At 41.0% G+C, this 19,121-nt stretch overlaps 1 protein-coding gene across 2 annotated transcripts in view; it reads left to right on the forward strand.

The window, feature by feature from the left end:
* The first annotated feature begins 1,166 nt into the window (after nucleotides 1-1,166).
* The window catches only part of LOC109873828 (bifunctional heparan sulfate N-deacetylase/N-sulfotransferase 1-like), a 129,376-nt gene continuing 111,421 nt past the window's right edge, over nucleotides 1,167-19,121 (forward strand). The window contains exon 1 of one of the 2 annotated variants that reach the window (XM_031809273.1): nucleotides 1,167-1,362. The gene's annotated coding sequence lies outside the window, so the exon portion shown is untranslated. The remainder of the gene's footprint in view (nucleotides 1,363-19,121) is intronic. The other variant, XM_031809274.1, reaches the window with a different exon arrangement.

Consider the following 19,121-nt stretch of genomic DNA (forward strand, 5'->3'; position numbering starts at 1 on the left):
ATTTGGCCTGAATGCCAAACGTCACATCTGGAGGCAACCTGGCACCATCCCCATGGTGTAGCATGGTGGTGGGGATGTTTTTCAGCGGCAAGGAGACTAGTCAGGATCGAGTGAAAGATCAACTGCGTAAATTACAGAGATCCTTGATGAAAACCTGCTCCAGAGCGCTCAGGACCTCAGACTGGGGAGAAGGTTCAATTTCCAACAGGACAACGACCCTAAGCACACAGGCAAGACACTGCAGGAGTGGATTCGGGACAAGTCTCAATGTCCAGAGCCCAGACTTGAACCTGATCGAACATCTCTGGATAGACCTGAAAATAGATGTGCAGTGACGCTCCCCATCCAACCTGACAGAGTTTGAGAAGACTCGAGGCTGTAATCGCTGCCAAAGGTGCTTTAACAATGTACTGAGTAATAATTTAATAATATTTGTAGTTAATTTTCAAAAATGTCTAAATTGTTTTTGCGTTGTCATTATAGGATATTGTGTGTAGATTGGGGGGGCAATTTGATCAACTTTAGAATAAGGCTGTAACGTAACAAAATGTGGGAAAAGTCAAGGGGTCTGAATACTTTCCCGAATGCACTGTCGGCCTATGTTTGACTTGTTTATACTGCATTATTGACTGTATGTTTGTTTTTACTCCATGTGTAACTCTGTGTCGAACTGCTTTGCTTTATCTTGGCCAGGTCGCAATTGTAAATGAGAACTTGTTCTCAACTTGCCTACCTGGTTAAATAAAGGTAAAATAAAATAAATAAATAAATACAATTTTAATAAGTGCATTATGGCATCCACAGATCTAAAGACCCATGTATCGGTTGAAAAGCAATGGACCAACTCAGAGGACTTTCAGGTCCCTGCCCCATAAGTGTCAGAAGGCATCTAGTATGAAACCCATTTTCCTTAAAAGTGGGAGATTGAGGGAGCTAGAGAGAGATTATTCTTATCACATCATGAATATTCAGTGGAATGCCATACAAGCATCATTGACCATAGTCCTTTTTCCAAAGTATATATTTCTTAAACAATAGAAAATTACCATGAGCCCTGTCAGCTTGTTTTCAACATGCATTGCTTTATAAAACAAAGTATAGACACGTTTGTTTTGTTTTAGTGGGAGGGCAGGAGGGAGGGCAGGGCACTGGAGGTTATTGCGCCCTCTAGCGAGCGATCGCTTATCCGAGAAGGCGACGAGGTGAAGGAGGGTGGCGAGTCCTCATGTTTCTCTCCACCAGTAACACACCACATCTAAACCGGGACGCCCCAATACTGGTAAAGCTAGCTACTGCTAATGTCAAACTCTAGATCCAGATTGTATACACCAAGCTGGTCGTGTCGGCGAAACAATCAAGTGGGTAAGTTGCTATTTTGTTAAATGTGTTTGTCTAGTAAGCGTGCAGCTGGATTTATGGGTTATGGGAACGCTGGCCTCTGAAAGTCCCCCTTTCTCCGAATTCGACTCAAGAGTGAGTGGCAGCTAGCTAGGTAAGCTACAAAGCAACGAGGACATGGCTAACGTCAGTTAGCTAGATGTGTAAATGTTCGTGTCTAAAATCTTAACCACTGTTGCTTGTGAGCTGTCTTGATAACAAAACAAGAAGTTTACAGCGATTTATAATTCTGGAAAACTGCCATGCTGTTGCATGATAGCTAGTTTGCTAGCCTTATCAGGTGGTGATGTTAGTTTTTACACTGATTCAATTAGCCAGCTAGTTCTGTTAGCCAGCTAATCATGATTTGGAAAAACCCCGAAACTAGCTGGCTGGCTGTGTTATCTATTAAACTAGCTAGTTAACATTGGGTAGGATAGCGTTTACCTTCATTGTAGCTAGAACATTTGTTTTCATGCACAGTTGCTGAGTAATGATTGATGACTAGATCTACTATAATGCGTGCTCGTTTAACGTTACTTAGATTTCAGAAGACTCACACTTTGCTTTGGGCTGATGAATATGAAACAACATAGTAACAAGGATATGTTGACTGCATCTTATTATGCCTATGTTTAAGTGTAACCATACCGGTTTCCAATGCACACTTTATACTATAACGTGAGAACTCCAGTGATGGAGCCTGCCGCAATGTAATTCGCACGTAAACCTTAACATTCGTTTTGTGTGTACTTGGCCATGGCTACTAAATTGGTAAATGATGCTCCCAGTTTGAGTGTAATAACTGAAGTGTAGCTCACAAAAAATGCAATAATGCCAATTTTTGGTTGTCACTTGTGTGTTGAAGTAGGCTACCTTTGTTGAGTTGACTGGTCTGTTGTACAATGCCATTTCAAATCGACTCAGTTTGCCATGGATATATAGTGCTTTCAGAAAGTACTCATGCCCCTTTACTTATTCCACGTTCTATTACAGCCTGAATTTAAAATGGCTAAAACAAAATCTTACCATCTATACAATACCTTATCTTGACAAAGTGAAAATGTTTTTTATTTTTTATGTTTACAGATATCTCATGTACACAAGTATTCACACCCCAGAGCCAATACCTGTTAGAATTACATTTGGCAGCGATTACAGCTGAGTCTTTCTGGATTGGTACAGTATTTGCACATTATACTTAAAAAAAAAAAAATCTTCCAGCTCTGTCAAGTTGATTGTTAACCATTGCTAGACAGGAACTCTGTTGAAATGTGAATTCATCTCCCAGTGTCTGTTGGAAAGCAGACTGAACCAGGTTTTCCTCTAGGATTTTGAGTGTGCTTAGCAATATTCCATTTATTTTTGTTTAAAAAATAGTCCTTGCCTATGACAGGCATAGCCATAACATAATGCAGCCACCATCATGCTTGAACATATTAAGTTGTTGCAGTGTTAGATTTGCCCCAAACAGCCGTTCAACTCTATCTGTTTTAAAGTCACCATTGGGCTCATGGTGAAATCCCTGAGCGTTTTCCTTCCATTCTTGCAACTGAGTTTGGAATGATGCCTGTATCTTTGTGGTGACTGGATATATTGATACACGATCCAAAGTGTAATTAATAACTTCATGCTTAAAGGGACATTCAACGTCTGCTTCCCCCCCATCTGCCAATAGGTGCCCATCTTTGCGAGGCATTGGAAAGTCTCCCTGGTCTTTGTGTTTGAATCAGTGTTTGAAATTGGAGGGACCTTACAATTATCTGTATGTGTGGGGTACAGAGTCGAGGTAGTCATTCAAAAATTGTTAACCACTTATTGCACACAGTCCATGTACAGCTGAAGTCGGAAGTTTACAAACACTTAAGTTGGAGTCATTAAAACTTGTTTTTTAACCACACCACAAATTTCTTGTTAATGAACTATAGTTTTGGCAAGTCGGATAGGACATCCACTCTGTGCATGACACACGTAATTTTTCCAACAATTGTTTACAGACAGATTATTTCACTTATAATTCACTGTATCACAATTCCAGTGGGTCAGACGTTTACATACACTAAGTTGACAGTGCCTTTAAACAGCTTGAAAAATTCCACAAAATGTCATGGCTTTAGAAGCTTCTGATAAGCTAATTGACATAATTTGAGTCAATTGGAGGTGTACCTGTGGAGGTATTTCAAGGCCTACCTTCAAACTCAGTGCCTCTTTGCTTGACATCATGGGAAAATCAGAAGAAATCAGCCAAGACCTCAGAAAAAAAATTGTAGACCTCCACAAGTCTGGTTACTCCTTGGGAGCAATTTCCATATGCTTGAAGATACCATGTTCATCTGTACAAACAATAGGACGCAAGAAAGAACACAATGGGACCATGCAGCCGCCATACCCCTCAGGAAGGAGACGCTTTCTGTCTCCTAGAGATGAACGTACTTTGGTGCGAAAAGTGCGAATCAATTCTAGAACAACAGCAAAGGACCTTTTTTTTTCTTCTTCTTTTTAAATATATTTGTATAACCTTTATTTAACTAGGCAAGTCAGTTTAAGAACAAATTTGTATTTTCAATGACGGCCTAGGAACAGTGGGTTAACTGCCTGTTCAGGGGCAGAACAACAGATTTGTACCTTGTCAGCTCGGGGATTTGAACTTGCAACTTTCCGGTTACTAGTCCAACGCTCTAACCATTAGGCTACACTGCCGCCCCTTCACCTTGTGAAGATGCTGGAAGAAACAGGTACAAAAGTATCTATACCCACAGTAAAATGAGTCCTATATCAACATAACCTGAGAGGTCGCTCAGCAAGGAAGAAGCCACTGCTCCAAAACCGCCATAAAAAAGCCAGACTGCGGTTTGCAACTGCACATGGGGACAAAGATTGTACTTTTTGGAGAAATGTCCTCTGGTCTGATGAAACAAAAATGGAACTGTTTGGCCATAATGACAATCGTTATGTTTGGAGGAAAAGGGGGAGGCTTGCAAACTGAAGAACACCATCCCAACCAATATTGGCCAGGAAGTTAAAGCTTGGTCCCAAATGGGTCTTCCCAATGGACAATGACCCCAAGCATACTTCCAAAGTTGTGTCTACATGGCTTAAGGACAACTAAGTCATGGTATTGGAGTGGCCATCACAAAGCCATGACCTCAATCCTGTAGAACATTTGTGGGCAGAACTGAAAAAGCTTGTGCGAGCAAGGAGGCCTACAAACCTGACTCGGTTACATCAGCTCTGTCCGGAGGAATGGGCCAAAATTCACTCAACTGATTGTGGGAAGCTTGTGGACGGCTACCCAAAATGTTTGACCCAAGTTAAACAATTTAAAGGTAATGCTACCAAATACTAATTGAGTGTATGTAAACTTCTGACCAATTAGATATGTAATGAAAGAAATAAAAGCTGAAATAAATCATTCTCCTATTATTCTGACAATTCACATTAAAATAAAGTGGTGATCCTAACTCACCTAAGACAGGGAATTTTTACTCGGATTAAATGTCAGAAATTGTGAAACTGAGTTTAAATGTATTTTGCTAAGGTGTATGTAAACTTCTGATGACTTCAACTGTATCTACTAAGTGCATTTTTACTCCTGAACTGATTTATACTTTCCATAGCAAAGGGGTTGAATACTTATTGACTCAAGACATTTCAGCTTTTAATTGAAGTAATTTGGAAAAATATTTAACACTTCCACTTTGCCATGATGGGATATTGTGTGTTGGACCGTGACCCACAATCTCAATTTTAATCCTTTTTAAAATTCAGGTTGTAACACAACAAAATGTGGATAAAGTCGAGGGGTGTGAGTACTTTCTGAAGGCACTGTATGTTCAAAGTGTTGGCTGGCTTTTTTGTGTGTAAAGTAATGGCTCCTTACAGCCATAGCATAATCCATGCACACCAATATCCAATTCTCATTTCATGTAAAAAGACTCATGAGCACCAACGTGATGGGAGCATATCAAATTTTCCATCCTAAAAATTATGAGTAGTGGAATGTTTTGATTTCTGTTCAGAAAGATGGAAAAAGGGGGCTTTGAAAACATCTACCAGAATTTCTTTTTTAAGTATTAGAAATGCATCAAAACACAATTTTGAAGACCCCCGCCAACTAATATGAACACACACACACTGAACAAAAATATAAACGCAACATGTAAATGTTGGTTTCTTGGGCTGAAATAGAACATTCCAGAAGTTTTTCATATGCTCAAATCTTTTTCTCAATTTTTGTGCACAAATTTGTTTACATCCCTGTTAGTGAGCATTTCTCCTTTGCCAAGATAATCCATCCACCTGACAGGTGTAGCATATCAAGAAGCTGATTTAACAGCATGATGATTGCACAGCTGCACCTTGTGCAAAGGACAACAAAAGCCCCATTCTAAAATGTGCAGATTTATCACACAATGCCACAGATGTCTCAAGTTTTGCGGGAGCATGCAGTTGGTATGCTGACTGCAGGAATGTTCACCTGAGCTGTTGCCAGAGAATTTAATGCTAATTTCTCTATCGTAAACCAACTTATGTTTCAGCATGATAAAGCAAAGATCTGTACACAATTCCTGGAAGCTGAAAATATCCCACTTCTTCCATGGCCTGCATACTCACCAGACATATGCCACCCATTTGAGCATGATTGGCATGCTTTGGATTGACGTGTACGACAGAGTGTTCCAGTTCTTGCCACTATCCAACAACTTCGCACAGCCATTGAAGAGGAGTGGGACAACATTCCACAGACCACAATCAACAGCCTGATCAACTCTATACGAAGGAGATGTCGCGCTGCATGAGGCAAATGGTGATTACACCAGATACTAACTGTTTTTCTGATCTATGCCTCTACTTAAAAAAAAAGAAAAAAAGACATGTGACCAACAGATGCATGTCTGTATTCCCAGTCATGTGAAATCCATAGATTAGGGCCTAATGAATTATTTCAATTGACTGATTTCCTTATGAACTGTAACTCAGAAAAATCTTAATTGTTGCATGATGCATTTAATTTTGTTCATGATATATATGACGTCAACGCTACGGCTGTCCGCTTTACAGCACTGTATGGGTTTCAACTGACGGCCCTTCTAATCGTGTGTACAACACAACGCACACAAAAATGTCCCCATCCCTCCCGCTAATTGGAATTCTTTTGCATTCATTTTTTTACGAGGGTGAGGGGAATGCTGTATATCGAGCGGAGTTGATGTGCTCTGAAAGATGAGTTGAGGATTATAATAAATAGTTTTGATGTCATGCAAGCAAGCCACACACCCGTGAGTACAATTGTGCACATTTCCATATATGAAAATTCATGTAATTTACAGAATGAACATTTATGATCGCTTCGTTTGATGTACAGTTAAAAGGATGACATGCGCTATACCCTGGGTTGTCCTGATAGGAATGAGCCTATGTTTGTCGTATTGTGAAGAAAATTAGCCGTGCAACACGCACTTGAATGCACTCATGACTCCATTCTATGCACACCCAAATTCCTATCTGTTTGTCTGAATTGCCCTATGAAAGCCTAACACTGTAAGGTCGTATGTTATAACTTATCTAGACATGTTGGCAATATAACAGGCTTTCAAATGATGCCCACCTGACCCAGATTGAGATTTATAATGGAACATTTTTGCGTTGCTTAAACAACAACAGTGATTGTGTGGATGCAGGGCTGTGTTCTTAACAAAAACTGTGTGGTTGCTTCAGTTCCTCAACGGCAAAGATGGGAGAGCTAAAAAAAACATTTTATGTTTCCTTCAGTCAAAGTGCATTGAAATTACTTAGGATCTGTGCTCAGTTTGGAGAGGTGTGTGTGACCACTTGGAGACACCAGTTAGAGCTCTGATACCAAACCCTTGTAATCATTTTTTTCGAATGTTGCACCTACCCCAACATTTTCAGGAATGCTCTTTTCAGATTTTTGTTATTGACAAATGCTGTGAGAGGTACAGTAAATGTCAAATTCACAATATCAACAGTGTAATGTTTTGGAGTCAGTCTTGTCATGTTTTGGAGTCAGTCGTCTTGTTTTTTATTTGTTGGTCTGATCATTTCCCCAAAGTTCTCTCTTTTTCAGTGCTACCATGGTCATCCATTTGCTTTTTATAGTTCTTCTGTAAGAAACATTTTAAATGTTGTCCTATCCATGTAGGTGTGTTAAGCCTCATGTTTCTCCTATGTGATGGATTGTAGAGTAATAATAACTAATACTCACTCTCCTTATTCCACCATTTAGTGTAATTTTGACCACAAGCAATGGCTTTTCAGCCCATCTTGTGCTGGTATAACCTGTCTAGTGGACTTTATTTTTGTTATTTTTTTTAGCAAAATGAAGACCAGCTGTTTTTACACAGTAATCTTTTTAATGTTTTATGGCCCCGGACTGTAGATTTTAGTGTACTTGAGAATTATCCCTCTGAGCATTGAAATGCTCTTTAAAAAGCTGCACTGTTTCTAGGTATTATCAAGATCATCCTAAAGTTGTGCAATATCCATTAGTGTATTCCATTTAAACCTTTACCAGAGATGCTTATCCAGTATTAGTGTGCCGCAGATTGATATGCTCCCCAGATTGGCTTCCCCCTGCTCCCATAACCGGCATTGTGTCAGTGTCCGGTTGCAATATTGGTCAATTGAGATGTAATGAATGGGGAGACAATCCTACCTAAATAACTATTTTGAGGCTGTGAAGCATGACCTGAGTTGCTCATCAAGCCATCTATTGTTTGTGCAATAATGTTCCCGTTTGTAATGTTTGCCGAAATAAAAGTTAAGTAGCTCCTCTCCCATTCAGATAGTAAGTAACTTAAGATGACAGACTTACTAAAATCAAAGTTTATTAGTCACGTGCACACGGTACAGTGAAATGCTTGCTTGCTAATTCTTCTCAATGCAGTAATATCAAGAATCAAATTTATTTTTATTTCACCTTTTAATTAACCAGGTAGGCTAGTTGAGAACAAGTTCGCATTTACAACTGCGACCTGGCCAAGATAAAGCAAAGCAGTGTGACAGACAACAACACAGAGTTACACATGGGATACAAGCCAAAAACACAATAAACAAGTCAATGACAGTAGGAAAAAAAATGTCTATATACAGTGTGTGCAAAAGGCATGAGGTTGGCAATAAATAGGCCATAGGAGCGAATAATTACAATTTAGCAGACTAACACTGGAGTGATAAATGAGCAGATGATGATGTGCAAGTAGAAATACTGGTGTGCAAAAGAACGGAAAAGTAAATCAAAACAATATGGGCATGAGGTAGGTAGATTGGGTGGGCTATTTACAGATGGACTATGTACAGCTGCAGCAATCGTTTAGCTGCTCAGATAGCTTATGTTTAAAGTTGGTGAGGGAAATAAGTCTCCAACTTTAGTGATTTTTGCAGTTCGTTCCAGTCATTGGCGGCAGAGAACTGGAAGGAAAGGCGGCCAAATGAGGTGTTGGCTTTGGGGATGATCAATGAGATATACCTGCAGGAACGTGTGCTACGGGTGGGTGTTATCGTGACCAGTGAACTGAGATGAGGCAGAGCTTTACCTAGCATAGACTTATAGATGACCTGGAGCCAGTGGGTCTGGCGACGAATATGTAGCGAGGGCCAGCCGACTAGAGCATACAGTTTGCAGGGGTGGGTAGTATAAGGTGATTTGGTAACAAAACGGATGGCACTGTGATAAACTGCATCCAGTTTGCTGAGTAGAGTATTGGAAACTATTTTGTAGATGACATCACCCGAAGTCAAGAATCGGTAGGATAGTCAGTTTTACTAGGGTAAGTTTGGCGGCGTGAGTGAAGGAGGCTTTGTTGCGAAATAGAAAGCCGATTCTAGATTTAATTTTGGATTGGAGATGTTTAATATGAGTCTGGAAGGAGAGTTTACAGTCTAACCAGACACCTAGGTATTTATAGTTGTCCACATATTCTAGGTTGGAACCGTCCAGGGTGGTGATGTTGGGCGGGTGCGGGCAGGGAACGGTTGCAAAGCGTGCATTTGGTTAGGTGTGTTGACTGAACACATTCTCATTTATGACCTGGGGAATAGTTACGGGGAGATGAATGAGCCTATTGGAAGCTGGGGATGATTAGGTGGCCATGATGGTATGAGGGCCAGATTGGGAATTTAGCCAGGACACTGGGGTTAACACCCCTACTCTTACGATAAGTGCCAGGGCACCCATTTTTAACATCACCCTACAAAGGGCAATGTCCCCAATCACTGTAAATTAAGAGGATGATGTATTTTGAAGGATGAGACGTTGAGCGTTATAATAAATACCTCTGTCATACAACCAATCCAAACACCCGTGAGTCCAAACATGCACGTCACATTTCCATATCATAAAACTCGTCATATACAGTGTCAAAGTTTATCATCACTATGATGTACAGTTACCAGATGAGATGGCATCATACCCTGGGTTCTTCTGAACAAGCCTGTTTGATGTACATTTACCAGATGACATGGCGTCATACCCTGTGTTATTCTGAACATGTTTGATGTACAGTTACCACATGAGATGGCATCATACCCTGGGTTCTTCTGAACAAGCCTGTTTGATGTACAGTTACCAGATGACATGGCATCATACCCTGTTTGATGTACAGTTACCAGATGAGATGGCGTCATACCCTGGGTTCTTCTGAACAGAATGAGCCTGTTTGATGTATATTTATCAGATGACATGGCGTCATACCCTGTGTTATTCTGAACATGTTTGACTATTGTGGAGGAAATTCGCTGTGGAACACGCACCTGAATACATGCATGACCCCTTTTGTATGCGGATCAAAATTATGATCGGTTGCCCTGTGAAAGCCTAACACTGTAAGATCGTACGTTATAACGTATCTAGACATGTTGGCAGTAGAACAAGCTTTCAAATGATGCCCACCTGACCCAGATTGATTTATAATGGGCCGTTTTTGGATTGTGTAAACAACAGTAATTGTGTGATGGCGGGGATGCAGGGCTGAGTTCCAAACAAAACAACTGCAAGTGTGTTTGCTCTAGTTCCTCAACAGCACAGCTAGGAGAACTTAAAAAAACGCCTTATCGTTGAAGATTCTTCTTTGAGTCATAAAAGTGCATTGAAATTACTTAGGAACTGTGCACACTCTGGGGAGGTGTGGCCACTTGGAGACACCAGTTAGTCTTCTCACTCACACCCTTGTCATTTTTTTTTGTCTTAAGGTGTACCTAACCCATTTTCTCCAGAGTGTTTTCAGATTTCATCGTCACCAAATGCGGCAAAGTACAGTAAATGGAAAATGCACATAAAATCAAGTGTAATGTTTGGATTCAGTCCTGTCAGGTGAACTGTTTTGAACTCACCTTTTGGTCTAATAATTTTCCCTTCATCTCAAAACTGTTCCTGCCTGTGCGTTGTTTGGTAGCCAGAAGTGAAGGGACCGAGCCACGTAATGCCTTTGACTGCCTGTCACTGGTCCTCGTCCTTGTTGTGCCAGTCAGCCAGCGTCTCTCTCCCCTTCAGCGCTCATTCTGTTCGACGTGGAGGAAAGAGTAATTCATCTCTGGGAGGAGTGTGCCAAATCTGGGGACTGCATAGCAATTTTGGCACTGCCAAGTTCTGCCTAGCCGCCCAGTCACCCTCTCGGCTGGAACCAACACTGAGCAAGCTGTCACTTTGCCTCTGTCAACACACTTTGCCTCTCTGTCAACACTCTTTGCCTCTGTCAACATTTGTGTTAAACTCGCCCAAGTATCAACTCCTTCTCATTCACAGTGGGATACATCGGCAGCTGGTCTCTTATCTCTTGGCAGGACGAGCCGCTTGACTTCATTAATAAGGTGCATGTGATGTTCTGGAAATGTATGGGGTTTAAATTCAGATAGTGACAGATCATGATAGAAGAGATCTGTCAAACTGCTCTAAAGTAAGACACAGTGACAGGCAAGTTGACCCTTTCTTTAGATGTATTCCTAGGCCTCCATCCCTTGTAAAAACCCTCCAAGTCAGACATACTGTATTCAAAGTCCAGGGACCGGTTTTCCAAAAGCATCTTAAGGCTAAGTTCACCCATAGAACCTTCATAGAAGCATCGCTAAATCTCCGAGCTGTTTCCCGAAACCATCGTTATTAACTTTGCTCTTGAAAACACTCGTAATCGAACACCTGCCGTAAAACAGCTAAGTGCGTCATTAGATTATTTTTTTTGCCCTCCTGCATCACTTTATACACAATCTCAGAAACATAGAATCACACGGTTTATCCATCTCTCTGTGACCACTGATAACTTCAGAATAAAGCTGACTACAAATACAAAGTTGCCAATGTCTTTGCAGTTGATACAAATAAGCAACCTGAGATGACTGCATTAAAATATAAATCATGGAAATACATTATATAGTCAAGTATGCTGTCTGTAATTTGTCTCCGTATATTTTAATGTGTAGCCTAACGTGCGCAATGACGTGGCAAATCTGTGATTTTGTGCATTTTTCTATGATAAGCCGCCTCAATATTTGCAGCCGTAGGTGGTAGGCCTAAAATCTCTCTAGGAGCTGATCTGTCGTCAGTATTGTGAAATGATGTCAAGGGAAGATTTGAATGGAGAAGGGGAATCTGAGAGCAGTGTTCCCGTTCTTCCCATCCTGTCAGTATCGAAACAACATGCTCCAACGACGCACTTAGCGATCGTTCTCTCTGCGTGCTGTTCTTGGAAACGCATGTTACATCTTCGGCCATTTTTAATAGGGAAGATGTATTTGTTAAAACGTTGGCTTTCGTGTGTTTTATCAGGAAACCGGCCCTGGTTCATTACGTGTTTGTCTGCATGCGAGGAGACAACTAGCTGATTTACTGTAATGACTGGGATTGCTCTGTTGATCTCTGGTCTCACGCTAATGATTATCCAGGTGTCCTTGCTACTATTGTAAACCGCACAAATGTAATTTGTTTGGCGTAGCTCAGCTCCTTATGTTTATTCTACTTGAATTCTTTTGACTGGTTGAAATGGAATTAGGATTTACTGAGAGTAGTTAAGTGATAGAAAAATGCAGACTCGCTGTCTGCTCGCATGTTTGGAATGCAGTTTATTATATCATGACATAGACTAAATGTCTAAATGTGTCTAAATGCTATAGGAATGTGCCACTGTTTTGTACTAATGAGTCCCTTATTGCTCTGTGGAGACCAGAGTTGAAGAAGTTTGTTGGCAGTAGGAGTCTTCCTTTAATGCAGCAGTGTTTGTGCCCGTCTTCTGATTAGTACGGTTTGACCCGACAGTGTCATCCACGTCCATATTGATTTCATTAGGAGAGATTCATCAACTAATCTACACCAATTTAGATTTGGCTGATGTCCACATTCTCACAATTGATGTGAACAGCATTGTTGACAGTAATGAGCCTCTGACACGTGAGCCACCATGTTTCAGTGCGTGTCAAATTAGCAAAACCCTACGGTTAGTGCCCTTAGCACAGTAGTTAGGCTGTTTTCCTCAATTGGTCATTGCCAGCTGACACTAGGGTTGCAACACCTTTTAATTTGAACAAGACTCCTCATAAACACACATTATTCAGTGCATACTTGCAATACCAGTGTACATTTGTCACGCTGTAAGGTTTATAAAATGCCAATCACAACGACAGGTATTTACCAGCATGTGAAGTCTAAAATTCACCTGTTAGCATCATGATAAATGCCCGGCCAGGCCAGCAGCAAAAATGACTGGAATAATGCTGAGTAGGCTATAATGTTAATCTGTGTATGATCCCATAATCTGGTGGGAATGAGCCATGCAGCTCTACCACTGTAGGTGGCCTATACTGTTAGTGTTAGTATTAAGCCTGCATTTATAATCACATGGATCCAGAGAAGCAAATCTCCATTCAGCCAACGTGAATTAGTCGACATGCATACACACACACAGTGGTATACCATCCCGCAGGTATCAGACTGCCATACCTTTCATTTTCAGTCAGCCGTGATACAGTGGGAAGTCTGCTGCCATGTGATTTTTCTTTTCTTTTCCCCCCCCAGGTGAGATTGGCATGATGGTCCCAGTCTACATGTTGTTTACTGTGGAGATTTCACTATTTTATATTAGTTTAAACCAAGCTATCTATTCTACACACACATATTCTGTGTGTGTGTGTCCAGTCCCATGTTCTATTGCTATCAACTGATTTCGCCCAGCCTTGAGCCTGCTCCAGGTTTCCTTTTGTTACAGTCCAGGTTTTCACTAATGTCATGCACCACAGTATGGACCTGTCACAATGACTGATGTAGATTTAGATTCCTTTTATCAGTCAGGGATGGTGCCATGTCTTGTTCTGAACATGAAGAATTGATGAGAAGCGTTCACGTAAGTGTTGAGTCAGAGATTGTAGGCCAGGTCTCTCCCAGCAGGACTAGACAGTATTTCCTTATGGATGTGAAGCTGACTGCTGTCCATTTTGTGACTTTGGGTCTCAGGTGCAGTCAATCATTCTATTGATTTGCAGCCCTGTATCTGCACTTATAATATTTTGTATTTATTAAGGGTCCCCATTAGTTCCTGCCAAGGCAGCAGCTCTTCTTCCTGGGGTTTATTAAGGGCCCCCATTAGTTCCTGCCAAGGCAGCAGCTCTTCTTCCTGGTGTCCAAACAAGATTAAGGCAATGTCAACACAAAAATAAACAGTACATGATATAGGACATTATTACACCACTACATATCTACAATGCAGAATGTATAATACCACAATATTAAATTTTTGTGTGTGTGTGTGTGTGTACACAGTCTGCATTGTTCCATAAGGTAGTTTTTATGTTTCTTCAGTATGATTTTACTGCCCGCTTGAGTTACTTGATGTGGAATAGAGTTCCAGGTAGTCATGGCTCTATATAGTACTCTGCATTTCCCAGAGTCTGTTTTGGACTTGGGGTCTGTGAAGAGACCCCTCGTGGTATGTCTTGTGTGGTATGCATTAGAGGTCGAGTGATTATGATTTTTCAACGCCGATTATTGGCGGACCAAAAAAACCCGATACCGATTTTTTTAAATTTATTTTTAATTTGATTTATTTGGAATAATGACAATACTGAATGAACACTTATTTTAACTTAATATAATACATCAATAAAATCAATGTGTTCTTTAACTGACTTGCCTAGTTAAATAAAGGTGTAATTTTTTAAATATATTAATAATAATAATAATCGGCGCCCCAAAAATACCTATTTCCGATTGTTATGCAAACTTGAAATCGGCCATTCCGATTTTTTTAAACATTTATTTTACCTTTATTTTACTAGGCAAGTCAGTTAAGAACATTCTTATTTTCAATGACGGCCTAGGAACAGTGGGTTAACCGTCTGTTCAGGGGCAGAAAGACAGATTTGTACCTTGTCAGCTCGGGGATTCGAACTTGCAACCTTTCGGTCACTAGTCTAACGCTCTACCCACTAGGCTACCCTGCCGATTAATCGGTCGACCTCCAGTGTCTGAGCTGTGTGCTAGTTGTTTTAAACAGACAGTTTGGTGCTTTTGAATATGTCAACTCTTACAAAGACAAGTAAAAAAATAAAGAATAAAAAAAAAAAAAGAGATTTAGTGAGTGTGGGCCTCGTCTTACAAAAAAAAGGTGGTGTTGTGAATCAGAAAGCCAGTCAGTATCTGGTGTGACCACCATTTGCCTCATGCAGCATGAGTTGATCAGGCTGTTGATTGTGGAATGTTATCTCACTCCTCTATAATGGCTGGGTGAAGTTGCGGGATATGGAACACACTGTCGTACACGTAGATCCAGAGCATCCCTAACATGCTCAGTGGGTGACCTGTCTTGAGTATGCAGGTCATGGAAGAACTGGGACCATTTTAAGCTTCCAGGAATTGTGTACAGATCGTTGCTACATGGGGCTGTGCTTTATCATGCTGAAACGTGAGGTGATAGCGGTGGATGAATGGCACGGCATTGGGCCACAGGATCCGGTCACGGTATCTCTGTGCATTCTAATGGCTATCGATAAAATGCACCCACACGACGCCATACATGCTGTCTTCCATGCCCCTAGTACAGTTGAAACCCGGATTTATCCATGAAGAGCACACTTCTCCAGCATGTGCATAAAGGTGAGCATTTGCCCATTGAAGTCGGTTATGACACCCAATTGCATTCTGGTCAAGATCCTGGTGAGGATGACGAGCATGTAGATGAGCTGCTCTGAGGTGGCTTCTGAAAGTTTCTGAAGAAATTCTTCAGTTGGTGGCAGCTTATGGTACAGAAATTAACATTTAAATTATCTGGCAACAGCTCTGTTGTACATTCCTGCAATCTGCATGCCAATTGCACGCTCCCTCAATACCGCAGACATTTGTGGCTTTGTGTTGCATGATAAAACTGCACATTTTCGTGGCCTTTTTATTATCCCCAGCACAAGGTGCACCTGTATAATGATCATGCTGTTTAATCAGCTTCAAGATGCCACACCTGTCAGGTGGATGAATTATATCTTGGCAAAGGGAAAGATTAGACTTTTTTTCTTTTGCCGTGGCGGCCATGATTTAGCAGGTAGTCAACAATTTGTCGCATCTTCCACACTCACTTTACAGAATTCAACCGTACAATGCTTGTTTTTCATATTTGGTCAGTTATGCATGAATGTGTAGGTTCAGAGTTTTGTGTTGGCATATAATGCCTAAGTTTTTATCCTAATCTTGCCAGTAAATGGATTCTCCATGTAAAAGTTATCATGCGTAGATGTCCAGTACGTATGTTTCTTAACAAGCAGCTAAACTCCAGTGGCCAGGACACTGTTTACGTCCCTAATGATGTCAGGCACCAGTGTCTTGATGGGTATTAGTTGCAGAAAGCAGATGCGGCTGAGCCCTGCACTCCAGAATTGTTCACTTTAAATGAAGCAAAAACTGAAGAGATTGTCATGCACTGTTTTACAATTCTATAGCAATTGCTCCTTTTAGTGGAATTTAATTAAATAATTTGATTATGAAGCCTGTGTACTTGTTCCATTCCAGGTTGTGAGATTGCGTCAATGTGTTTACTGCGCAGTGTTTGCAGACAGAGAAAACAACAGCGGAAAGCAGAGAAGGGTCACTGCATCACACAGCCCTGGAAGAAATGCTCAATCCCAGACATGGTCAAGGCCAGACTTGGCATTTCGTCTCAGTTAAATCGTTTTTCAAAAATGGGTTTTTATAACTTGCTCAAACGGAATTAATTACTGATTTTGCTCATCTCAATGCTTGCATATGATGCACACTGCTATTTATTTCACTTGCTTCTTTTCCTTCTGTCAGCCGAAGTGTGATCTCTTCCAGGCAAGCAAGTTGTTTGAATTACATTGCTGTTGGAGGGAGAAAAAAAATTGGGTTCAAATGTCAAGAGCGGTGACAAAAATGACTGACTTGTTTTTGCTTCCCTGTCTGTGTTATTTCACTGGAGAGCTGACAAAGGTGGAGTTGTCATGGGGAGGAAAGGTTGATGAAACGTAGAGGAGAGATGTGGCAGGCAGCAGTTCAAGCCTCTCTGCTCCATAAACACTTCATTATGTAATTCCACTGCTCTGGCTGGCGTGGAGCCTGAGACCTTCGGTTGCACCAGAGTCCCTACACCCTGGAACACACCCATCTCACATGGACATCTGATTTATTTTCTTATTACATTGCACTCTGGAATGTTCTATCCAATCTTCCGATACATTTTTCTGAACTGCATGTATTTCTGTCTTCTGGGAAAGACTGATTTGAGCTTGCTGTTGTAGTAGATCTGTGTCAGTGCTCACATTCTGCTCACCCCCGTTCTCTCTCTGACATAGCCTACTGTAACATGAAGGGCATACTGCTCCCCCCTTCTCTCTCCTACTGTAACATGAAGGGCATACTGCTCCCCCTTCTCTCTCCTACTGTAACATGAACGGCATACTGCTCCCCCTTCACTCTCCTACTGTAACATGAAGGGCATATTGCCCCCCCCCCCCCCCCTTCTCTCCAGGGATGCAAACTAGTCACCCTTCGGTGACATTTGAAGCCAAAATAGGTGACCTACATGATTCATGTAGATCCGATAAGAAAAGTTTAGTGGGGGGGGGGGGGGTTGGATCACTACTGTAAACAAACGAGTGATGGGCGTTTGGAGCAATACTGGCAGCTGTATCCAAGGCTCAGCCAATCGTTTACATAACATAATGCAGTGCGAGACAACCAACCTACTAGTTACAGCATCAACGCGTGTTCTGGAAAGTCGGCTTCCCAGTTACAGCAGCGTGTCCACTGAACGATAAGGAAGAGGTAGGTGAGAAGCCTGACCACGGAGACGGGTGAGAAGGTGATGAAGCGTACTTCATGAGCTGTAACCGAACTATTGGCATTTGGAAAGTTTGAGGCAATCCTTGCTATCTTGATTGAATTGTCCGTTAGCTAGCCAGAAATGTTGAGCGATGTTAGCCAATTTATCTGATAAAATAATTGCATTTATGGTGTTTATTAGCTTGCTAATAAAGTCAGACCGTGAACGTTCGCTCATATGAGGTTGTATCACTAGCTAACGTTAGTAACCTAACCAATTTGCTGTAGTATTAACTGGTATAGGACTCCTTGCCGTTCCTAAGTTAACGCTTTAGTTGCTTGCTGGACCCTGGCAATCTGAAATGTGAACTAGCTAATGAACTAACCACTAGCTGTTAACTAATGTTTTCCCTCTACAGTATGTGGTTCATTTTCAGAATGAGAGAATTGGGTGAATTTATTTACCCATTGAACAAATTCGTATTTTCAATGACGGCCTAGGAACAGTGGGTCAACTGATTTGTTCAGGGGCAAAACGACAGATTTTTACCTTGTCAGCTAGGGCATTCAATCTTGCAACCTTTCGGTTACTGGCCCAACGCTCTAACCACTAGGCTACCTGCCACCCCGTGTGACCACCAGAATTAGGTGAAAATTAGGCATTGCTTGTTGAACAAGTGGATTCAGGGATCAAGTGGAGCTGGACCTGGATTAAGCTGGATGCCACTATAGAGATGAAAGGAACGCCACACACTTGTCCTCTTTCTCACATTTGCTGGCAGATTGTAGAACAGATGTCCACAGGCAGAAAGTGTACAATGTAATAATGTGCAGTGTAGCAGCCCAAATATATATATATTTTTTTTGTTGTTTAACTTGACATTAACGTGTTTTAAAAAATTTTTAAACTCAGTGAATGTTATTTTTGCACACATGTAGCCTTGTGCGCTTGATCTATATCTATAGTGGCCACTATAATAGAATGCCAGTTATTTTTTTCATTCTATATCTACTATAAGTGTTTTTCTCCTCCTAAGTGCAATATTTATGTATGTGGTCACAAGCGTTCTATTATAAATGCTGTCATGGCTAACTGCAATATTAGTGTTTTGTTTGTTTTCTCAAGACTTGTCATTTGCAGTAAAGTCTAGGCAACAAATATTTTTTATATATTTATTTTTAGCTGGGAGTTAGGTTCACAGAAACCACTTTATTTTACACACACAGACTGATCATGTAGATAATATTCTTTGTTTAATTAGTTAAAACCTGCATTTTCCAGCAAGCAGGGATTTTTCATGTTTCAGTGCATCAACAAAAAAGTATAATCTTTTTGGGCCCTCAGCAGTTTGCATCCCTGTCTCTCCTACTGTAACATAAAGGGCATACATTTCTAGTTCATTATTTCCCTTTGCAACAACAGTCTTAAGAAATGTAATCTAAGCGTTGATGTTGGGTGCGGCAGGTAGCCTAGTGG

The sequence above is a fragment of the Oncorhynchus kisutch genome, linkage group LG29, assembly GCF_002021735.2.
Source record: "Oncorhynchus kisutch isolate 150728-3 linkage group LG29, Okis_V2, whole genome shotgun sequence".
Classification (NCBI taxonomy): Eukaryota; Metazoa; Chordata; class Actinopteri; order Salmoniformes; family Salmonidae; genus Oncorhynchus; species Oncorhynchus kisutch.